Source organism: Erithacus rubecula (genome assembly GCF_903797595.1).
Source record: "Erithacus rubecula genome assembly, chromosome: 9".
In the NCBI taxonomy this organism is placed as follows: Eukaryota; Metazoa; Chordata; class Aves; order Passeriformes; family Muscicapidae; genus Erithacus; species Erithacus rubecula.
In genome coordinates, this window is record NC_136660.1 from 33,151,099 (window position 1) to 33,169,125 (window position 18,027).

The 18,027-nt window shown below is 43.7% G+C and overlaps 1 long non-coding RNA gene across 1 annotated transcript; it reads right to left on the reverse strand.

Moving 5' to 3' along the window:
* Positions 1 to 13,524: 13,524 nt before the first annotated feature.
* Positions 13,525 to 14,428, reverse strand: LOC306805007. The gene is made up of 3 exons (XR_013775083.1): positions 14,331 to 14,428; positions 14,068 to 14,156; positions 13,525 to 13,822 (listed from the first exon to the last, which is right to left on the reverse strand). It is a non-coding gene; the product is annotated as an uncharacterized lncRNA (long non-coding RNA).
* Positions 14,429 to 18,027: the final 3,599 nt, after the last annotated feature.

Consider the following 18,027-nt stretch of genomic DNA (forward strand, 5'->3'; position numbering starts at 1 on the left):
TTGCTTTTTCTCTTTCTCCTTTCATTGGCTGACAATGGGAACAGAGAATTTCAGTGGGAGATTGTGGGGTTTCCACCAAAAATTAACTTTTGTGTTGTGACTTTTATGACTAAAGTCAAATTTTTACTTCCTTGATAATCACAGCAATCTCCTGCACTTGTGTGTTGGATTTTTTGAGTCAACTGGCTATAAGTTTTTTATTTATTCTTCCATCCTGAAGCTGTTTTAAGTGATCTATAATGCACTAAGTGGGAAAAAAATCGGTTCAAATTCTGATGTCTCTTCCTTTTATTCCTGCTTAAAAACAAGTTGTGTTGGTTTGGACATAATTGAAAAATTGTTTTAGTTAGTTCGTTAATTGGTTAGTTAATTTTAGTGAGTTTTGCTGGTAAATGTGCTCATGAATAAAATCCAAAATAGATTTTTGGCTGGAGAGAGGGAAAAATTCACTAAGAAAGGTGACCAAGGTGTGGTTTATGTACATTCCTAGGGAGAAATGTCTTTCCAGAGCCCACCTGGCTCTTTTGTTTTGGTTCAAAACTTCCCCCTGCTAAAACTTGGCTTGTTTTAGGAGCTATTGGTGAACAGAAAATTTAACTTGGAAAAGAGTAATGGAAGTTTTGGGATGTTTATGATGGTTTATGCGATGAACAAATGAAAGACTGAGTGAATTTTCACTGGCAAAAAGAGAAACAAAAAAGTCATAAAACAAAAGTCATAAATTATACCAGAACTAAAGGAGAAATCTATATTATATATAGCTCTTTATGTCATTCCAGAGATATAGAGAGACAGCTTTAAAAAATAAAGTTATAAAGAAAAAGAATTAACACCTCTCCAAAAATTTGCTGCAACACATCTGAGCTCTTCCTATTTTTGATGTGCCAGAACACAGGGAAAGGTGCTGGAAGGGAGGCTCTGTTTGAACAGATCTAATCGTCAATAAGTAATTGTGTTTTAATTAAAATGTGTCATGTCATTCCGAGGCTCCTATATTACATGAGTATGAAAATGTATGACTGCATAATTCGCTAATAATTAGAATTACATTTTCCTAACTCTTAAATTAAAATGCTTGGCAATTAACTGCCTGATAAATCTCACTTTTCCATGTGTGGCTTTTTTCCTTTTCTATCTGGGAGTATTAAATAGTCCTAATTGCTGATTGCACATTCCTGGGCTGCTGGCAGTTTTGTGTTGTGTGTATCAGATACAACTTCTCCAAGTGTTTATTTATTTTTGCACATGAGTCAAAGGTGTTGCAAACAACTTTTACTAATTGAGCTGATGAAGTCCTAAAGCCTCAAAGATGTGTCCATAAAATCAGGGTGCACAAAGACTTGGTGCAGTTCTGGCTCAGTTCTGAAATTGTTGGATTCACTCCTTTTGGGCAAATTGTGTTAATGGAGATTTTCTGGTTTTTATTAGTGAATTCAGAAATTAAATCTGTCTCACTTTCCTAGCTTGGCATAGTGGCACTCCTTGATTTAGAAGACAGAATCCCAGCATCACTGAGGTTGGAAAAGCTGTTCCAAATTTTGTCCAACCATTCCCAGCACTGCCACCACTGTCCCGTGTCCCCAAGTGCCACATCCACACGGATTTTAAATTCCTCCAGGGATGGGCACTCCAAACCTCCCTGGGCAGCTGTGCCAGGGCTGGGCAAACCTTTCCATGAAGGAATTTCCCCAATAACCAACATGAACCTCCCCTGCCCAGCCTGAGCTGTTCCCTCTGCTCCTGTCCCTGTTCCCAGATCCCAAATCCCCCCAATGTCCCCTCCTGGCAGGGAGTTGTGCAGAGCCAGAATTTCCCCCTGATCCCCCTTTTCTCCAGGCTGAGCCCCTTCCCAGCTCCATCAGGAATTCTTCAGCCCCTTCCCAGCTCTGTTCCCTTCCCTGGACACTCTCCAGCCTCTCAATGTTCTTGTCATTAATTAGTGAGTCCCAGACTGGTTTGGATGGGATGGGACTTTAAATTTCATCCCATTCCACCCCCTGCCATGGGCAGGGACACCTCTCACCATCCCAGGTTGTTCCAAGCCTCATCCAGTCTGGTTTGGATGAGGATTTTAGTACTTTTAGATGAATTCTGCTGTTCCTGAGCCCCTCTGAACAATGCTGTGTGCTGTGGAAATTGCCTGAAAAGTGAATTTAGGGGATTTTTCTCCCTATTGTTTAATTTGGTTTAATTTGCATCTCCATTCCAACTCCATGGTCACTCTCTGTGCCTTTGGTTATTTAAACTAAATAGTTTAATGTTCTCTCTTTAATCTGGGACTGAAAATTGGACAATTTGATCCTTGTGTTTTGTGCCAGGTGATGCTGAGGCACAGTCCCTACAGTTGGAATTTGGGGGGGGAAAAAGGGGTAAGACATTTAAAATTTGTCACTGGAATTGTCCCAGCTCTGCTCACTGCTGTGTGCTGCAAAAATTTCCTAAAGAATTTAAGGGATTCTTCTCCCTGTTGATTATTTCAGTTAATTTACATCTCCATTCCAAATCAGTGGTCACTCTCTGTACCTTTGGTTATTTAAACTTAACAATTTAATGTTCTCTCTTTAATCTGGGATTTCTCAGTCCCAGCCAGGACAATTTGATCCTGATGTTTTGTGCCAGGTGATGCTGAGGCACAGTCCCTGCAGTTGGGATTTGGGAAATTTGGGAATTGGAGCTGGGATTTCAGCTTTGCACTCAGTGGGGAAAAGGAAAGGAGCAGCTTTAGGCAGAGTTTTCTCCTTCCAATGGAGCTGTGGTTCTCCCTCTGGAGAAATCCCTCTCCCCACTGAGGTGGAAGCCCCAAAACAAACCTTGTATAGAGGAGGAGAAACCAAGGGATGTAAATCTCTTATTTCTGGTTCTTGTGGAAAAGCTTCTTCACTGAGAAACTCTCTCTGGCCTGGTAATTATTAATTATTTTTGCAGGCTGCAAACAACCCCAAAAATTCTTTAAAAGAATGAAGGGAAAAAGCTGCCAACAGTAACTTCTAAAAAGTAATTTTACTTAGTAACAAAAATTTAGGTTGTGGCGGATTTTTTTATTTATTTTTGAAAGTTGGCCTTTTATTTCTGAGTCTCTGTTGTCACTGGAACACATTTGCAAGAATTTTTGCAACTTTGGGGACTTGTGATTTTCTGGCTTATCTGAAGGAAGGCTCTGATTCTCATTTAATCTCTGCCTGTGAAAGCTGAGGCTTGAAGAAAATCTCCAGCCCCAGCCACACTCTCTATAACATCAGGAAAATTGGCAACTATTAAAATATTTGCAAATATCTTTCTTGCCAGTTTTTTTTCCCCTCAGTTCTGCTCTCAGCCATCAGCAGGGGACCTTTTGAGGGATAACTGCTCCCTACATGGAATCTTCCTGAGCCCAGTTCAGAGCTGGTGAGTGCAAACACAACTGCACTGGCTTCAGAAATTAAAGGAGAATAATCAAAAACTCCATTGATTTCTGTTTTGTGCTATTTAAGCTTTTTATTTACTTATTTCTGTTCTAAGTGGGGAAAAATGCAGTTTTTGAAGCTCCTGAATGCATAAAAAAGAAATCTGTTTTTTTTTTGGTTTTTTTTTTTTAATATTTTGGAATGTAGGTGAAGATGGGGACAAGCTCCTCCAGTGTCATTGTGTTGTAGGGATTTAATCTCTCTGTGAAAAATGAGATGTCCAAATATTCTGGGGTTTAAAAATATCTTTTATGGCTTAATTGAATAGGAGCTGGTGCAAAACTGAAGGAGGGGTTTCCCTGCTGAGTGTGGGTGGAGTGACTGTTGGTAAACAAGACAATTTTAAAAAATTGGGTTAAAGGAGATGCTATAAAATGTTTTTAATGTTTGTCTGTGAAGGGGAACTTAGAGCAGGTCAGAAGTTGATTCTCTGAGGAGCCAATTCCACCACAAGGATGCTGAAAACACTTGAGGAGTTGAAGTGCATCTTCCCTTTCTGCCTCCTTCACCAACCACAGAGATTTTATATTAAAATAACAACAGCAACAAAAAAAAATGTAGCTGGAATTAGGCAGATGAGAAAATGCAAATTCATGGCACAGAAAAGAAAAGCAGAGCATGAAAGAGAAAAACATCCTGATTGCTCACAAGGGGAGGGATGGCTCAAGGGCTTTCATATATATATATATATATTTTTTTTTTAAATAGAAATATTATTGCAGTTTATTTCTAGTCTTTGTGATGGGAGATGGAGGTTGTCTCATGTCCAGGTCAATGGGGGGGTTTATTTTATTTATTTTATAGGGAGAGGCTGATTAGCCCACCCTGCCTGCTCCTGCTCCTCCTCCATGCAGGCAGCTCTTTGTGGATGGACACAGCTCTGGAATTGTGGCCTGGAATTACCTTTCTCTGTTGGTTTTGGGCCATTCCACCTCCCTTTTCTCCCTGGAGATTTATTGTATTAAATTTTCAAGGTGTTATATTTTTTTTTTTCCTAAAGTCTTGGAACAAAGGGAGATTTGTAGAAGATTTGTATGTGGTGAGGGCTGATATTTGGTCTATATTTCAGAAAGGTGAAATAAAATGCTGCACCTCCTACAGATAAACCTCTGGGAGTTCTGCTGGGCACCAGTGGCTTGTTTCTCCTGTGATCCTTCAGGAGGTCAGGGGTGAGGCTGGAGCTCTGTGAAGAACAATTTGTTTGCTCTTAGCAGAGGCAAGGACAGGTGAAGTGGGGGAGCACAACTTGGGGGTCTTGGAGAAATTTCTGAGCTCAGCCTGTGCTCAGGTCCCTTCAGTGCTTCCCAGACCTTCTCCTGTCTGCAGATCAGGAAAACTTCCTAAAAAAATAATGGATGTACCAGTAATTAATGTGTGTTTCCCAAACATAAACCCTTTGTTTGCTCTTCACTTTCAGATGTATAAGAAGTGTAGGATAAATTAATTTTTCTGGACAAACTGGCCTTGAAAAGGTTTGTCACAGAAAGAAATTTGTGTCATTGTTTTGTCTTATAAAACATGAAGGATTAACCAACAGCCTCAGTTTATATTTATAAGGATTTTAAGTAGGCAAGGATTTCATCAATAGGTGCAGAGGACCAAAGAATCTCAGAATGTTTTGGGTGGGAAGGGATCTTAAACTCACCCAGTGCCACCCCTGTCATGGCAGGGACACCCCCCCTGTCCCCAGTGTCCAGCCTGGCCTTGGGCTCTGCCAGGGCTGGGACATGGGGGAGGATTCCTGAAGCATCAAAATAAAATCTCTGTCCCCAGGTGAGATTTTTCACCAGCACCTCCCTAAAACTCCACCCACTAAAAATCCTAAAATATTGCAGGACAGGAAATAAAATTTAAAAAAATCAATTATCATCATTAATTAACCCTAATAATATCATTTAACTCACTACATCCAGTAGCTTTGGCCCCATGCCCTGGTAAATTCTGCATGGTGGAGTCTTTCCTGTGGTCACACATCCATTCTGAGACCTGACAATGATGAGCAGCTTTGGAACATTTAAGTGCTGTCCTTGTTTCAGTGAAGGAATTTTCTTGCCTTGCTCAGGCAGTTAATACCTCACAGCAGCTGGTATTGATTGAGGTATTTAAAAAAGAAAGGGAGAAAATTCTGTAACTTTTTTTTAAAAATGTTTTTCTATGTTACTCCTTGCTGTTGGATGGGTTTAGAAGAAGTTGGACCCTCACCACAGAAGTATCCATATCAGTAAATCAAATATAATCCACATTTTGCCAAGTTTCCTGGGCTGTTGCATCTGCCATCACCACCTGTGCTAATTTTCCTCCCTTTTTATTGCACTAAATAATCAATTATAATATTCTACTTTTTTTTTCCCTCCTCTACACGCTGCTTTATTACAACTGGCTCTGGTTAGGGATTTTTTTTTTTTTTTTTGGATGTCAGTGAGGAGGTGTGGGTAACTTTGTGCAGGCTTTTGAAGCACAGCAATGTGCACTGTGGAGTCCTGTGCTCCCAATTTCAGGACCATGAAAACATTAAAAACAGATGACCCCACGTGTGTAAATGAGAATTTACTGAGTCAGGAGATGTCTGACTTTGCAATTTTCTGTCCCAAAATGAAACCCTGGGTGTTGGTAACACACAAGGAGCATCTTTGAAAAATCCAAACAAGTCCCATCCCCGCTTGAGTTTTGTGGGGAAAGCCAAGATGGGAACATTTGGGTGGAAACTGAGCAAATTTGGTCAAAGGCAGTGAGCAGAGAGAGCTGTGCTGACATTTTCCAGGTTTATTCTGGAAAAGCAATAAATAGATTTATGGTTTGAAGAACATTCTGGGTGTTTCAGGTGTGTCTGTGGGCACACTGATGATTTTAGGCCTGGCTTTGATGACATTTATGGGTTTATGGCACAGCCCCCTTGCACGTGAATATTTTAAAAACTTTAACTTTCAGGATGATCCTTTTTACTATAAAATGGAATTTTATTCTTTTTCTTGGTCCAGTAAGATCCATGAGGTCTCTGCTTATTTGCTTTTTTGGGATGGTAACTAAAAGGGTACAAAAACTGGGCACTGAGATAAATTTTTAATCCTAGAAAACACAAAACCAGTCAAGAAATTATGCTTTAAAAAAAGAACAAACTTTCAAAACAAAAAGTCCAAAATGGTGGAGCTTTTCTGAAATATGACAGATCCCCTTAAATATGTCACGTTTATTTTTACAATCCTATAAATAAAAAAGTCGAGTGAGAAAATAATCTCTTGGCAGTTCCTGGGAGCACAGCCCCTGCCAGGAAAGGTCTGTGTAAATAGCAGAGGTCAGAACTGCCTCCCCCACCCCTCTGAAAGCAGGCAGCACATCTCTGTGTCCATTCCATAAAAATAAAAAATAAAATAAAACAGGGACGGCTCTTCCTCCCTGGATTGTAAATCCTGGTGACCTGGAGGTGCCAACAAAATTTAGAGATGAAGAAAAATCTCTCCTTGGCTACTGTTTCTTAGTGTTTTAGCTGTTCTGGCCTGGCAGTTTTGTGACAAACACTTTTGGACTGCAAACTTACAGTTTATTGAAGTGGCTTTTTCATGAGAAAAATCCACTTTTGATGTATCTGAGGTGACCAGGCAGCACCAGAAAGTTTGAAGGACTCGGCTGTACTTTGTTTTCTCTGTGTGGATTTTTATTTATTTCTATTTCCCCCCCACCACCACCCATGAGGATTTTACACCCAATAATCTTGATGGTGGCAGCTGCTCAAAAGAATTCGGTTTGAAATCAGTTTTCCTTTGTGTAAAGAGATTTGCAAGGGATTTTTATTTCTTGCATGACCATGATTTAGGTGAGCTCTGGTTCAGATGCTGATGCTGCAGGAGCAGCAGGAATGAACAGCTTTGGGAAGGGCAGAGGTGGAAGGAGGTTCATCCTTTGCAGCTTCTCTGGTGTGGTTTTCATTTATAAATCTATTTTGAGAGATTAATTCTGATTTTTGCCCCTTCAGGGGCTGTCCCAGGTGTTTTCTGGGCTGTTGGTGAGCCAGGATTTTCCCAGCTTGGAGCATCCAGGGGGCTCCTGAGCAGCTCAGGGAGGGAAAGGTGGATTTATCCCCATGGATTTGTTTGATTTTCCAATCCCACAGGGAAACAGAAGAGTTGGACCTTGGGAGGAAAAGCTGCAAAGTCCTTGGACTCGACCTTGGGGGTGTTTCCCTCCACTTGATTTAGGAAAGAATTCCAAATTAAAGCAATATTAGAGCAGGGCTGGATCAGGCTGATCTGGGTGTGAGTAAAATAATCTGAAATTGCTCCTCTGTGTTCCTGGGAAGTGCTGGGAAAGGACTGACCATGAGCCCAATCCCAATCCCTGCTTCCTCATCACTGTCCTCTCCACCTGGCACTTTCTTCCTGAATAAATTTATTTTTATTTTTATTTATTATTTCACTTCCCTCACCATCCCAAACCTAGGCTTGACCTACTGTGTGTGATTAGAATAAAATAATTCCTTTTATTGCCTTTTGCCCTGGCTAAACCTCCAGCTTTTTCCAAGTCCTTCAGCTCTTTAGGAATTTTATTGTCAATACAGGGTGGATATAGGGAGTCAATGAGGGTTTTTGGGGAGGTGTGAGACTCTGAGCTTGTTCATAAATAAATAGAAAAGAAGGAGCTCCACTGGTTTTATTCCTGAAGAAAGAGGTGCTGGAGCACACAGAAATCTTCATTAAAAGGCATTTTTTTTCTTCTCTTTTGTGTTTTTAAATTCAGGAATAAGCTTTATAGCAGCAAGTGACTGTGATCATCTCTGCCATGCTCATGGGGGTCGTGGCTCTGGGAGAGAATCCTTGCTCTTCTTTATCTCAAATTACACAAATGATTTTAAAACATATGTCATGGCAAGCAGATTCTGTTCTGATTGATGAATCTTTCAGTTTCTCACCTTCAAATGAACTTTTTTAATGACAAGTGTTCATTTTTGTTTTTTTTTAATTTTTGAGGGCTGTTTGTTTTTTCACATCTGCACTCTGCTTAGTTTGAACTTATTAATTAGAATAAATAAAAAATAAGGGAAGCAGCAGGTGTTCTCTTATGTCTTCTACAAAGAATCTTATTCTTTAAATTTTACCAGATTATTTTATTCCTGCTGCTTCACGCTGCAGGTTTCACAACAGAAATATTTCCTTTTATTCACAGGAGACTTTTTTGGGGGGGTTGTTTTTTGTTGGCAATTTGAAGGCTGTCATGGTTTGTGGAGAAGAAAACATTCTTATAATGTCTCCTTGCTGCTCCATCACTGATTTTACACAGACTCAGGAGTGAGTTTTAAATAAGTGGATTAGCCCAAAAATATTCTGGGGAAGGTACAAAGGGAAATGTGATTTTTTTTTTTTTTCCTCCCAATTTCACTTGCAGGGACCATGCTTGGGAGTGGTTATTGTATTAGGCCAGATTTGTTTTTTTTTGGAGGAGGAGAATTGGTGAATTATGAATTTGTCTGTCATGATTTTTATTTTTAAGGCTGAAGGGCTCAATCTTCTGAACACTTGAATATATGAGAGCAAAGATAAGTTGTTGTTGTTATTATTATTATTATTGTTATTTTATTTATTTATATTACTGTTGTTATTATTATGATTCAATGTATTTATTGACCTTTAAGGAAGTTTTTCCAAGTCCAGCACCTGTGGAATGTGGAGCAGCCACTGTGGCTGAGGGGTGCAGTAAGGATGGGGTTTGGGGGTGCAAGAAAATTCCCTATTTCTTGTCCCTGACCTCTTGGGGTAGAGAAATCCCTGGGTGGTACCTGAGAGAGAGCACAAAAAATCCAACCAAAGACATGAAATACCAATTCCCAGCCTATGAGTTGCTTATCACACCCTAAAAATGAGGAATATGCACATTAAATAGGAATATCCCCACTTTAGTGGGGGCTCAGCTTGTGGCTGGGGATCACCTGCATAAAGTCATCCCCCTCCTTTTATTACTCCTTTCAATTTTTAAAAAATAAATTTCAAATCCTCAAATTAGAAATCCCAGCCAACAGAGCTAAAAAGGACAAAGCAGGCATCACCTTTTCCTGCCTGAAAACTAGCAAACTATCCTCTTTTTAATTTATTTTTTTATTTTATTGTTCTCCCTATTTTATTTCTAATTAAAATCCAGCCCGGACGCCAACGACTGGCTCAGAAAACTAAAAAGCCACTTGAAAGTTTGGGGGGGAAAAATGATTTTCCACGCTGCTGAAACACCAGGCAAGGATTAGAAAGAGTTTAAAAGCTTCCCCCATCCCACCCTGATCCATCAGAGGCCCCCTCAGAATGCCCAGATGAATATGGGAGTGGACAAGGTTCTGGTTCCTTTCACAGGGAAGGGTTTTTCCTCAGGCATTGATGTTTGGTGCACATGAAAGGATTTCTCCAGGGGTTTCTCCAAGGGTTTTGTGGCAAGTGAAGCAGATTGGGTGAAGTCAGAATACAGACTTGTGTTTTTTTTTTTGGTGGGAGAGGACTGACTCCTGCATTATCTCACCCAACACATAGGAAACATAAAAAGGGGGAAATTATGCAGAAAAACATAAATTATGTAGATGCTGGAAAGCCTATGCAAAACATGATATGTGCACATAATAGCATATTTCCCTAGGGTCTAATTGCATCCTTTGGGTACCTTTTGAAGCATCTGAATATTCAGAAGAAAGCAAATTTATTGTAATTTACAAAATATCACAAAAAATAAGGTTGATACAATGATGGATGTTGTAATGGAAACTCACTCTTCAGTTGTTGTCTCAAAGTTGACCGAAGACTAAAATGTAATAAATTAGTGCAGCTGTTGTGTGGGGGGATAGAGCTGCTTCCCTCAGCCCACCAATCCATTTTTACAATCCTGCTTCTTTTCCAGATGTTTTTTGGCAGGTTCTCAGCCCATCAGCCCCTTTCCCTGGCAATCCTGGTGCTTTTCCAGATGTTTTTTTGGCAGGTCCTCAGCCCCTTTTTGCAATCCTGGTACTTTATCCAGATGTTTTTTGGCAAGTCCTCAGCCTATCAGCCCCTTTCCTGGCAATCCTGGTGCTTTTCCAGATGTTTTTTGGCAGGTCCTCAGCCCACCAGCCCCTTTTTCTTGCAATCCTGGTGCTTTTCCAGATGTTTTTTGGCAGGTCCTCAGCCCATCAGCCCCTTTCCTGGCAATCCTGGTGCTTTTCCAGATGTTTTTTGGCAGCTCCTCAGCACCAATGTGTGTGAGGGGAGCCCTGGGTGATACAGGGCTGGTATATGTTCTGGGATTTAGTCAGGGCAGAGGAGCTCAGTGAGTGGCTCTGAGTGGATGTGATGGGAGAGCTCTGGGCTCAGAAAGGATCACCAGGAATTCTGGGCTCCCACCAAAATTCCACCTGAGCAGAGTGGCAGAGGTTTCTCTGCATCAATGAACAGGGAATCTGCAGATAATCCAAATCCCCTGGACCAATGACAGCTGCTGTCAGTGATCCCTCTCCTATCAGAAGCTTTTGGGAAACTTGGGATCAGTCACCAAAATCTAAATTTATTCCTCTCTTTGAAGCATTGCTTTGAACTGCAGAGCCAGCAGGCAAAGGGGAACAATGGGAAGTTCTTGCTGAGTTTTCACATTTTTCCAGAGGCAGGAGGTTATTGTAGCTCTTTCTGGGAGCTGTTCTCTCATTTCTCATGCCCCATTCTCCTCTCCCTGGGCTCCCCTTCCAAGGATCCTCCTGGCCCTGGGGGATCCAGGCTGCTCCTCCTGCAGTGCCTCCTTTGGGTCCCTGGGATCTCTGGAGCTGCTCCTATTTCAGGTCAGACAAGTGCAGGTGTTTCCTTTGGAGAACAAACTCCTTGGAAGAGGGAGCTGTGCATAAATTTAAGAGTTTTCCCAGCAAATATTGAAGGAGCATTTATATTTTCCATCAGCATTGGTGACTGGCTTGGGTTAGAGTGTTTTCCAGCCTTGGCTATCCCATGATTTCTACTCATGGTTATGAAGGCATAGGAAAGAAATCTGAATCTGAACTGGTGTTACTGCACTAACCTTGCTCTGTCAAAAATACCCAAATTGGTCTTTTTGGCCACAAAGTACTGAATCCCAAATACAGTGTCAGGGTGATTGAGATCCAGCACATTTTTCCCTCTGCAGAGCCTCTTTTATGGGAATTTGGCTGCTGACCTTACTGCAGGGAACTTTGAGGCCTCTATGACAAGCAGGAAGCTGTGCTTGATTTAAGAATCAGGATTTTAACCTCTGTCCTTGTTCACAATATTCACACCCCATGGAAAGAACAAGCAGGGGCTTCAGGTGCTGGCACAGAAAAAGAATCCCTGGAAGCAAGGTCTAGATCAGGAAGATACCATGGAAAATCAGGGAAATTTTTGATACATTACCCAAATTTTAACTGTATTTAAGTTTTCCTCCTTCTCTGGTTACCCAGACCATGGGAAGGGCTGTGTTTTATTCTTCTGGTGTGCCATGTAATGTGTTAATCCTGAGACTCTTCCCTTCTCAGGGAATCCTGGCAGTTTTTGGATGGGTGGCTGGGATTTGCCATCTCCTCTTTGTTTTGCCTTCCTGCACAAAGCAGTGGGGAGGGGGTTGGTTGGCTCTGGGCACCTTGGGGTGCTGGCACAGTGGAGAGTGAGGGTCCCACCCTGGCACAGCCCTGTGGGTGCAGAGACCCCAATCCCTGTGCTCTGCTTTGCCTTGCCCCTCTGCAGCATCCCAGTATCCCAGCAATGTGTCCCAGCTTCCCCAGGGCTGGGATTTAAATACATAAATGTCCTGCACAGATCTGCTGTTGGTTGTAATGTATTGTCAGCTGTCCTGCCAGCCTTTTTATCTTCTGATTAGCTTTGAAATCATTGAAGCTGCTGAAGATTCGTTTGTTATCCCAGTCCTCCAAGGACTGAAAATCCAGTGATGGTGTGGATGTGCTCTGAGGCAAGTTCCCATTTGTAAGATGGATGATGATTGCTTGTCGATACTAAGAAAAAGAGCTTTGTCAAATCTGAAGTTGTCTCCTTTCTTAATGTAAAATATTATTTTTATTTTCACGCTCAGAGAAAATTGTGATGCTGCGAGCAGTAGGCAAAGGGAAAAACAACCACCACCCCAAAACCCAAGGTGACTCAGATGTTTGTTTATTTGTCTGCTTTTGAGGTGTGCAAGATGGGTTTTTTTGTTGTTTTGTTCTGTTTTTGTTTTTTCAGAAAAAAAAGCTGCCAAGGAAAAGAAAATACTTTCAGCTTGTGCAGGTTTACAGAAATTTTCTTTCTTTAATGAGCAAAGGTAATCTACCTCTTGGCCTGCTTTCTCTGATCATCTCCCTGAGATGTTCTAACTGCTGTGGACTCCCAGATTCAGTGGGATGTGGCTTTAGTGCTGGGAAGGTTTTGGGAGCTGGAACCTCAGCCACAACCTACAGGGGACACCCAAAGGCACCGGGGACTGCAGTGAGCTGAGCAGAGCTGTGTCCTTCAGAGCATCCTGGGACAGGGTTAAAGCACAGCCAGGTCAGAAATTTCACAGAATTCCAGAGTGGTTTGGGTGGGAAGGGATTTTAAATCCCATTCAGTGCTATGGCAGGGACACCTCCCACTGTCCCAGTGTCCAGCCTGGCCTTGGGCACTGCCAGGGATCCAGGGGCAGCCACAGCAAATCTGGGAATTCCATCCCAGCCCCTCCCAGGGAACAATTCCTGCCCAATATCCAATTTAAATCTACCCACTGTGAGCTCAAAGCCATTCCCTGTGTCCTGTCCCTCCATCCCTTGTCCCCAGTCCCTCTCCAGCTCTCCTGGAGCCTCTTTAGGCTCTGGAAGGGCTCTGAACTCTCCCTGGATCCTTCTCCAGGTGAGCACCCCCAGCTCTCCCAGCCTGGATCCAAAACAGAAATGTTCCAGCCTTTGGGAAACCTTTGTGGCCTCCCTGATGTTGTGGACCCCAGAGCTGGGTCAGGAGAGGTCTCATCAGAGTGGAGTAGAGGGGGAAATCACTTCCAAGTAATTTCTAACACAAACCCATCCAAATTCCTCAGAGTGAGGGTGGCTACTAAAGTTGGGATTAGTCAAGACACATTTAGTGTTTGCTCAGCGCAGGGCCTTGTTTGGCTGCCTCTCTGTGGGAATAATGGGAATTTGTGCAGCTCATTCCTGCCTCCAACAGAGCTGGGTTTCCTTGGATGCTCAGGGGAGCTGAGCTCAGCCAAATGTCCTCTGAGCTGGAGCCAGGAGGCAGCAGGTCTGTGCTTGGGGCAGTGGCAGGTGGATTTGGTCCTCCTGGTCTTTATGTACCTGAGGGTGATGGTCTCCAAATTTTTCTGTGCTTTCCCCCAGTTCCATCCAGCCAAAAACCTCTGAGCTGGGTGTGGCACCACTCACTGCACCCCTGCAAATCTGTGTTTTCCTGGAGGCCCTGGCAAGTGGGAAAGGAGAGAGGGTGACTGTCCAAGTGACTCACACCCTCTCCCTGTCTCATGGTCTGACTTTGTCTCCATCACCCCCTGTTCCTTTCAGCCCTCCCTCCTCTCCCTGGGTTTTTCCATGCCATAAAACCAGAGCCAGGCTCTTTATGACCCAGCAGGAGCTGTGGCTTTCTGCTTGTTTGTTCTGCAAAGCCTTAACAGAATTTTGGCCACTGTGAAATAAACTTAGACCAACCTGAGGGTGACTGGGGCTGGCTCTGTGCAGCTCTTGTTCTGCAGCTCCCTTCCCAAAACTTCAGTGGGAGAATCTGCCTTCTCTAAATCCTGTCACAGGATGAGGAACAAAGTTTTTTTTTGTGATCTATTTCTTGAGGAATTTATAAATTGCACTCTCAGTAAGGGCTGCACAGAGAGCTCGGAGTTCAAAATGAAGAATCATTTCAGTAATGTGGGTTTTGTTGGTTTAAGAGGAAAAATACTCCTAAATCCTCCTCCCACCTTTGACCTGCCCTCCCTGGGAGGGAGTAGATAAGCAAATGGGAAAACTGGGGGTGTGGGAAGGAGGATAAGGAAGGTATTGGCTTTCAGCAGAACTCTGTCACACCAGCCTGTGAATGTATTATGAACATATCTGCGAATCCATTGCAATTATTAATCCTGTAAGTGATGTCATGGCTCCTTGGCAGCAGCACAGAGCCCCTGGGACACCTCTGGAGCCAGCCAAAGGCAGCAGCAGTGGCTATGGACACATCCAGGGGTGCCTGTGGCTCTCTGGGCAGCAGGTCTGTGGTGCCCAGCTGATCTCAGAGGGAGCTCAGGATGGCTCTGAGCTCCAGGGAACACCAGCAGGGGAAAAGCTGCTGCCTGGAAAAGCACATGGTCCCTCTGAAACCTTTCCAGGCTGCAGCAGCCAAGGGTTTATGGCTTCACACATCTTCATTTCTGGGGATTTCAGTGCTGCTGAGGATTAACCCCCAGTTAAAAAGGCATTTATGAGGTGGGAGGATGTGGAGTGAAATACTCCCCGTGTCCCCAGGGGCTGGGTTAACAGCCTGGCACTCGTGCCCTGAGGGTGACAGCAGCACCAGATTCCAGAAAAACTGTGCACCAGCTTGGAAATCCCTCTGCACTCAGTGAGGACCCATAATCCAGGATATTTATGGTGGCTCTCCCAAAAAGCAGTGCCCTGGGCTGATGTTTTCTGTGCAGGGCTGGCCTGGAGGAGCCACCTCATGTCCAGGGCTCTGTCCCTGTGCAGGGTCTGGGGCAGCCACACCAGTGAACAAAGCAAGATTAGAACCTGTAAGGGTGAGACTTTTCCCTGATGGCCACATGGTTTTGATGAGCAAATAGGATATTTTTTTTTTTCATTTGGAAGGTGGAGAGGAAAGGTGCAAAATGCTGCCTTGTGGTGTTTCCTACATGGATATAGATAACCAGGCTGATTAGACAAGCCTGGCAATATTTCTCCTTCTGGAAAATCAGTGTTAACTTTGTTGAGTGCTGCCTCGTGGAGGAGAGGGAAAGGGCAGGAGAAGGAAGCATGCAGGTATGAATGCTGCCCTGGATTCACACTCAGAACTCATCACAGGGATTCCAGCTGAACAAACCTGTATCTGCCTTCCAAAGCAGAATAACAGGGAAGCCTCTCATCAGTGACACAGATTAGAGACTGGGGAAAAAAAAAAAAATTAAAAATAAAAAATCCCTGCTGCACCTCGTGCCTGTATGCACAAGATTAATGCAGAGGAGAAGCTCCCTGCCCAGCCCCACCACCCACACATTGCTGATTAATCAGGGTCTGCAGGAGATGCTGAGTGTTTGTGGTCCTGCAGAGCCTGGGGTTGCTGCTGTCTGCAGTGAGGATTTGGAGGAAGGCTGGATAGGGGTGGAAGATAAAGAACTCCACCAAACTGGGGAAAAAAAATTAAAAAAAAAATAAAAAGGGAGTTTCTGTGAAACTCGTAGGATGTAAAAAATCAGTGGCTTTGCAGAGCTCTGCTCCCAGTATTATTCTTTGTGATTAGGCTAATGAGCCCTGACTCTTACAGGTACAGTGTGCTGTGATACCCACAGGGGTTGGGATCTTCATCACACAATTAGGTCTCTCCCTCTGTGCAGGCATTTTATAATAAATAATCAGTAGTCTTAATATGGTTTTGAAGCTGGTCAGCACAGTCATTACCCTGCACAGCTCCCAAGTTCAGCTAAAATTCACTTAGATTGTTTGCTAAGCCTTGCCTGGTAATGAATGTAAATGTTTCATTTAAGTAAATATTTCTATTTACTGAATGCTTTTAGATTATTTTTTTTTCAAGAGGAAAAGGGATAGCCTGCCTTGATGAGCAAAAATTATCTTTATTTGGGTTCTTGTGCTGTGTTCTGCCATGGGTGCATAAACAATATGCCCCAAGAGCAGCATGGCTGTATTTTTACATGGAAAAACCAAAGTGCAAATCCTACAGATTTATTTCTGAGGCTTTTAGAAGATTTCCATGTGGTTTAGCAGCAATTTCAGTGTGGCCTCGTGCTGTGCTGGCCTGGCCTGCCTCGTCCCAGTGATGTGCAGGGGACAGTGGTGTCCCCATAACCCACCCTGCCAAGCTCAGGAGGCATCTGGCCATCAGCCCTGCACTATTTCTCATGATTTCTGTTCAATTCATAGAAAGCATTTCCAACCTCATCTGTCAGAGGCATCACCTCTGCTCAGATGAGTGTTTTAATTTTATTTAATCACTTCTAGCTGCACATCTCAGATGATTGAGCGTGGCCTCTTTGTGGCAGAGTGCTTGGGAGAAGGGACAGAAATCAAACTAAATGAGAGTGTTGGCCAAACCCTGGGCCTGCCATGAAACCAGCTCCTGACTCCCAAAACTGATTTGCCAAGGATAAATTCCCTTTCAGTTGCAAAGCCAGGCTGAACAGATGTCTTGCCTGGTGCCCTGTAAATAAACATCCTGGAGCTCCCAACGAGCTCCCAAATCTGTTTCTGGATGTGACAAATGCAGGGTGCTCCCTCCCTGAGTTATAGCTGCCATCAGTCAGGTTTGGGATGGGGGAACTTGGGCACACTCTGGATGAGAGGGGTCACTGTTACCTTGCTAGAAATCATTCAAACCCTGGAACTTTGGGCATTTCCAGTTGGTGGCTCAGGGAAGCACTTTGGCTCCTGGTTAGTCAGAAGAGAGGATTAATTTAGGAACCTATCATACATCAGTAATTAAAAGCAGAGGCTGGGGGCAGCTGGGACACCTGTGGCTCATCCCTGCCAGTGTCCAAGGCCAGGCTGGACAGGGCTTGGAGCACCCTGGGGTAGGGGAAGGTGTGGAATTTGCAATTAGATGGTTTTTACAGTCTCTCGCAACCCAAACCATTCCATGGCTCCTTAAAGCTCTGATTTCTCTTACAGCTCCTTTCCTTTTTGTATCTCTGAGGAGTCTGACTGGGTTAGGGATGAAAAAAAGAAAGGGATGATGAGGAGAAGGGGTGTGTGGTGCCATCCAAGCAGTGCTTTGCTGTGGTTGGGTTTGGGCAGGAAGGGAAGGAGGTGCAGCCCCAGCAGCTCCTGCTGGTTTTCCTCTGTCTTTTCCTCTGGGCTCCCTGCTCTAATGTTATTCCCCCTTGTTTCCAACACCTTCCCATTGGCAAGTGAGGGCTCTGTAGGGAATAATGTGGCTGCAGTGGGGAGATGCTGAGTGCACATTTCACAGCCTGTTGCCAACACATCCCCAATATCCTGCCAGGCTTGGACCAGTGCTGTTTGCCTGGAGCTCAGTCTGCTTAGAAATTGAGATTTTTATGGTGATTTGAGAAGCAGAGACAGCAGCAGAGGTGGTGGCTGCTCTGCTTGCTGTGGACAGCATCTTTTCCTTCCCCTGGAAAGGTGCTGGGATGGGAGCAGACTCCAGGATTTCCTTCACTCTCAAAATCACCTGGCAGTGTGGTGCCAGCAAAACTTGACAGGCTGATTTTTCTGATTTGGGTGATGCTGCATAGCCAGGACCCTCAGATCCTTCTTCCCCCCTTCCCCATGTGTTGGAAATCGTTCTAATGTCACAAAAGGGGTTGGGAAGGAAACTTGGGCTCCATTCATTGTTGCTAGGAAACCTCTCCCTTTGACAGTGGAGGTTGAGCATTCCTGTGTGTGCCTTTGGACAAAAATCACCATGTGGCACTGGCAGGGGGAGGATGGGGG